Source organism: Oncorhynchus kisutch, linkage group LG2, assembly GCF_002021735.2.
Source record: "Oncorhynchus kisutch isolate 150728-3 linkage group LG2, Okis_V2, whole genome shotgun sequence".
NCBI lineage: Eukaryota > Metazoa > Chordata > Actinopteri > Salmoniformes > Salmonidae > Oncorhynchus > Oncorhynchus kisutch.
This window is the reverse complement of record NC_034175.2, coordinates 20,620,161-20,625,083: the sequence shown is the minus strand read 5'-3', so window position 1 is coordinate 20,625,083 and position 4,923 is coordinate 20,620,161. Positions and strand designations below refer to the sequence as shown.

General features: G+C 41.5%; 1 long non-coding RNA gene across 1 annotated transcript; it reads right to left on the bottom strand.

The window, feature by feature from the left end:
• Positions 1–2,587: 2,587 nt before the first annotated feature.
• LOC116356617 (uncharacterized) lies at positions 2,588–3,967 on the bottom strand. Its single transcript, XR_004205029.1, has 2 exons — positions 3,804–3,967; positions 2,588–3,459 (listed from the first exon to the last, which is right to left on the bottom strand). It is a non-coding gene; the product is annotated as an uncharacterized LOC116356617 (long non-coding RNA).
• Between the last annotated feature and the right edge of the window lie 956 nt (positions 3,968–4,923).

Sequence of the window (4,923 nt, the reverse complement as noted above, 5' to 3'; positions counted from 1 at the left end):
AATTGTAATTTACCTTTAAAAGTCTCGTGCTGCGTGTATGTCGACAACGCTCCTTTGGTTGAATCCTGGTCTTACTGTAATGTGGGACCTGACAGAATATCTGCAGCCACACATTTCTACACTAGAGGGCAGTTTAGCATCAGATAACGGCCTTTACTGTTAAAACCCCACTGGGCTGAAAACCAACAACCCTCTTAATATGTATTTTACCACTTTATGGTACATGGTTCCTCACCCTTAAAGTAGCCTATGGGCCCGGATAAAGTGTAATCCATGGTTCTTTAAACAGCCACTACAAACTTTTGCTAACTTTAGCCACCACAAGCTAACAATCAATAGAAGTGATGGGGGCATGTGAGCATGTAAAAAAAATAACTTAAACATGCTCACATGCCAGCCATCAAATCCATTGATTGTTAGCTAGTGGTGGCTAAAGTTAGCTGAAGTTTGTAGTGGCTGTTTAAAGAAAACTGATCCATGAATTATAGATTCTCTTGGCCCATAGACCACTTTCAGGGTGAGGAACCTTTTAACATCAAGTTGTAAAATAGTGAACTAAACCTTTTACTACTTTTACAGAATAACACAATCTAATAAAACTGTATATCTCTACTATTTGCAGGTATCTTTTAATTATAGCCAACGCTACATATGGCAATAAATACCAGAAATACAGCAAGGGGCTGTGAAGTACTTAAACTCATCAGTCTAATTTCATGCCTAAAGTTCACAGGTCCATTTTGCCACATTGTGCCGATCCTGAAGGCAATGAAAGGAGGTTGTTGAAGAGGAAAATAAGCTCAAAAGGATAAAGTCATTGAAATTGTTCTGATTACAATTGAAAAACCGTGAAACCGGTATTTAAATAAAAAATCTTCCCCCTTTCAAAACACAAATATTGGTAGTAGATTATTCCCCAAAGTCTCACAGGGTATTTCCACATAGGCACCAAATAGTATTCTGCTATCCCCTTACTAAACTGCCTTAAGAGAATAGCATTAAAAGAGGTTGGGCTGCATGAGAACTCAACAAAAACACATTTCTCAAATACGTCTCCCCTATGGCACTCAGAGATGTTTACCCCCCACAGATCCTAGAAGTCTCTCTTTCTCTCCTCTCTCTTCCCCCTCTCCTCCCACTGACAGTAGAAACATTCCCTCCAGACACTTGGCATAAACCAAAGGAGTGGGAATGTATGGCTCGGTTGTAATTGCTGAATGATAAATTCCTCTGCACTGCACTGCTTTTCATTTGACCCTCTCCCAGTTCCCCAGTGCATCCATATCAAAGAAGTGTATCTGTACGTTTTATTGTTAAAAAACAAAGTTAATGTTAGTCCTCTGGACCCTCTGTGTTTTCTAAAGTCGTTAATGATGTATGAAGTGAACGTTCTGCAGTTTTGGCCATAGTTAATGTGGGCAGAGGATATGTCGTCTATGGGGGATTGATGCACATATAGGAACGCATTACTCAATGATTTAACCCCATGCGATCATCTTAAAGATAGCCAAAATGTGACTTTGAAGGGGAAATGAAACCATTAAATGGTTTAACCCTGTTTGAATTAGTTTTTCATATTAATGCACCACACACACAACTGGAATCTTGCAGTTTTACAGCAGATATTATAATATTACAGCAGAGCCTCATACACCACAAATGATCCAAAGAGCTTGCTTCATATCTCAAACGTTTTCAGTTATAAGTAAGTGTTGAATCCATTCAACTGGATACACTAAATAACGAATGTTCAGTATATAGCCTACATACTCCATCGTCTGAAAATACACATTTGAAGTGTTCCTAAACTTGACCATCGACCTCCTATTGGAGTGATTGGCCTGCAGACATGTTGACGCCCATTTTGGGAAGACATAACTGGATACCCACACTATGAATGGGGCGGCAGGGTAGCCTAGTGGTTAGAGCGTTGGACTAGTAACCGGAAGGTTGTGAGTTCAAACCCCCGAGCTGACAAGGTACAAATCTGTCGTTCTGCCCCTGAACAGGCAGTTAACCAAATGTTCCCAGGCCGTCATTGAAAATAAGAATGTGTTCTTAACTGACTTGCCTGGTTAAGTAAAGGTTAAATTAAATGAATCATGAGCAACATTTCTATTTTTAAGGTGCAGGTGTAAGTATCCACATACAAGTGCCACTCCTAATACTTAAGTCCTGAAACACTGCTCTCTATAGTCATTTGCTGATCTAAGGTCAGTCTTGTGCACTGTAATACGTGCTAGCAAATACTGGATTAAGGGAGCACAAACTATTCTAGATCTGTGCTTAATTAAGGGCAACTCAGAGCAGTGATTTAATACAATGCACTCCCTACCCTCACCCCACCTGACCCACACGGCCTGTACCAGCCACAGAGTCCTCACACCTCTCTCTTCTGTAACTCTGTAGAATGTAGCTTTTGGTACAGCCTTTCACCACTATGCTAACAGGGAGAGCAATTAGCATGCTATAGTTCATCCACAATAATAAAGTATTATTTCTTGCTAAGAATCTACTGTTAACTTAACACTTAACTAGAGCTGGCTATTAAGGAAGTAAAGAAAAAATAGTGGAAGCTTAAGGAATCTCATGCTGCGTTTGTTTAATGCTGTAAATCATATTTTTTATGTTGCGGTTCAGTAGAATGAGTGATGACTAACTCGTATCGCTCTCCTCCTCTTGCCCCTCTTCCTCCTTCCTCCTTGCTCCTCTCCTTTATTGTCTCCTTCTCTTTAAGCATCCTTTCTATCTCCCTCCTCAATGGCCCCCTTTCATTTTCTCTCTTCTTCCACTGTTTTTCGATGTCCTTTAACGCTTCACTCATAAACATACGTGCCAAGTCAATGACCTTCCTTTCCCTCTTCACATTTTTATCCTCTATCTTCCTATTTTCTTTAAACTTCTCTCGCTCCTTGAGCATCTACTCCTTTTCAAGTAGCATCTCCATTAGCTCCTTCATCGACCTCTCCTCCCTGAGCCCCTCTTTCTCCAACGTCTGCCTGTACGACACCGCCTACACTCTTGGTCTCCTCAGATCATCGCTTCCTTTCGCAATCTGCCTTTTTTCTCCTTTTGAATGTTCTCCGTCTCCTTCTGAATCCGCTCTCTCTCTTCCTTTAACTGCTCGCTCTCTTCTCTGAACCACTTCCAATCCCTCCAAGACCATCTCCTCGCGTTTACGGAACTTCTCCCACTTTTCCTTCATCCTCGTCATCTCCATCTCTTGTTCCTTTCTGTCCATCGCCGCCTTACTCCTCTCTGTTTTCTCCTCTCTTGCTTATAATCTTGCCACAATGGCGGCTTTTGCTTTCTTCATCCGTTCTCCCTCCATTCTGTAGTAATCTTCCCCTTCCTCTTCACTGTCACTTGTCACCTTCTCCTCCATTCCTTCCTTTGATCTGGCCCTCCTGGACTTTCTTTTCACTTGTCCTCCTTCATGTGATCCACAGACGTCATGAGCTGCTTGTTGAAAGAAAGACACTCGGTGAGAAAGTGGTCACGCAAGCAACTGTACACACAGAACCAAGCCAATGATCAACAACAAACAGAGGACACCCAAACCCTCAACATAGCTGGTTTTGCACTTGATTCACATAAGATGGCCTTCTTACGGTCTTGTCTAGTGGCCTTTGTTTTGCTCAGTCAGTGGCCTACAGATGTGATGAACCTAATGCATCATGTATTGTCAAAAGATTACTTAGAAATGGTTGTCACGGTGATAATGATTTCTAGATTGATGCACGAGTACTAACATTCTGAATGTATAAACTGTAGAATAAATGGGAAGAACAGGACACACACACCTGATGTTCTAATCCTGGGTCATTACACTCAAAAGTACCATACTGACAACTGTAATTTTGGCAAAGCTGAAAATGACAGAGGCCTACTGTATAATATTCTCTTTGAATGGCACCACAGGCAGGTAGGTACCTGTAGGAGTCCATGTTTAGCATGACTACATGTAATGACTGTTGTGTTAGACTGCATGGCACAAAACATCGGCTTTAGAGTTAGACTTTGACCATTGTGGATAAGCTAACACCCACTGGTAAGGCAACGTCAACAAAACATCGGGAAGAGTTTTTATTACTTTTAGGTTCTGTTGTTTGTTTAACGACGTCACGGCGGGTTATCTCATAGTGAATGGAGTCTTGTTTGCTTACGAGGTGTAGCTGGTCATTACTGTTAGAGGGAAGGCTGTTTTCACAGAGGTGCTTCTGAATGACTAAACCAAGTCATTGTGAGCATTGACTATCCTTTAAACTTACAGGGCAGACTTGTTATGTGTTGAAAATGCAATAAACCAGTTTGAGATGGTTTATTATCTACTGTCTTTACTGTCCTTCCCATTAAGCTGACAGATCTCAATTGGTCAATGTCCACAATGTGAACCACAGAGCCTCATTCTCATAGATCTAAATGTCCATTAATCTGTCCAGTGATTGGGTTAACAGGAAATTATACTCTGACCTGTCAAAATGTTGCACTGCATAATTCAAACATTCATTTAGGGAGACCTCCTGCAATCCGTCAGAAAGGACATCCCCATTTCTGGAGAAAGCTCGTTCTTATAAGTGCCAGGAGGAAGTTGTTGATTTGCTGAGCGTTATGAGAAAGGCCAGTTAGATAACTGAGAACCATAGCACATCTCGTATCCATGGCGAATAAACAGTCCTCGACAAATGTTTAGCTAGTTGGTCAATTGGGTATGATTAGTAACACAATCCTCATTGTGACCTCTCTGTTGTAGTGTGAAGGTGATCTTTTTCTACAATCACAATATCAGGCAAACTTACTCCACCCCTTCCTTTACTAGCATGGGAGTGCCTCGGGTCCCTGAGGCTCAGAATATCTTTCTTTGTATTGGAGTCCAGGTAGGACACATATCTCTAGCTCTGTCTCTGCATCAGTGGAGGCTGC